General features: G+C 60.4%; 1 long non-coding RNA gene across 2 annotated transcripts in view; it reads left to right on the plus strand.

Moving 5' to 3' along the window:
• LOC144235959 (uncharacterized) overlaps nucleotides 1-341 on the plus strand; it is a 22027-nt gene continuing 21686 nt past the window's right edge. For both annotated transcript variants that reach the window (XR_013336374.1, XR_013336375.1), the window contains exon 1: nucleotides 1-51. This is a non-coding gene — a long non-coding RNA (uncharacterized LOC144235959). The remainder of the gene's footprint in view (nucleotides 52-341) is intronic.

Below are 341 nucleotides of genomic sequence, written 5' to 3' on the forward strand. Positions count from 1 at the left end.
GGCGGCGGCGGCGACGACAGCCGCCCCCTCCCCACCCCCGGCGGTCACCAGGTACTGCTCCAGGGCGGGCTGGATCCCCTTTCTCATCTCTCGCTCCTGCTCTTTTTATTGCTATGGTCTATTCATGTATTGTTTTCAATTTCTTTTATTATTTGCAGTCGGAGTTTCCAAGTCTCTCCTCCTTCTCTCCTCCCCGCCCGGCGCTTCCGAGCCCCTTCTCTCTCGTTTCTTTTTATTTTTCCGCACCGCACGGGCCCCGGGGGCCAAAAATAATCGGGGCTCTGGAGAGAGGAGGGTCCCGGCCGCACGGATATCGGGCCCCGAGGGGGGATGGAGGCGGC

The sequence above is a fragment of the Crocuta crocuta genome, unplaced genomic scaffold, assembly GCF_008692635.1.
Source record: "Crocuta crocuta isolate KB4526 unplaced genomic scaffold, BGI_CrCroc_1.0 scaffold145, whole genome shotgun sequence".
Taxonomy (NCBI): Eukaryota; Metazoa; Chordata; class Mammalia; order Carnivora; family Hyaenidae; genus Crocuta; species Crocuta crocuta.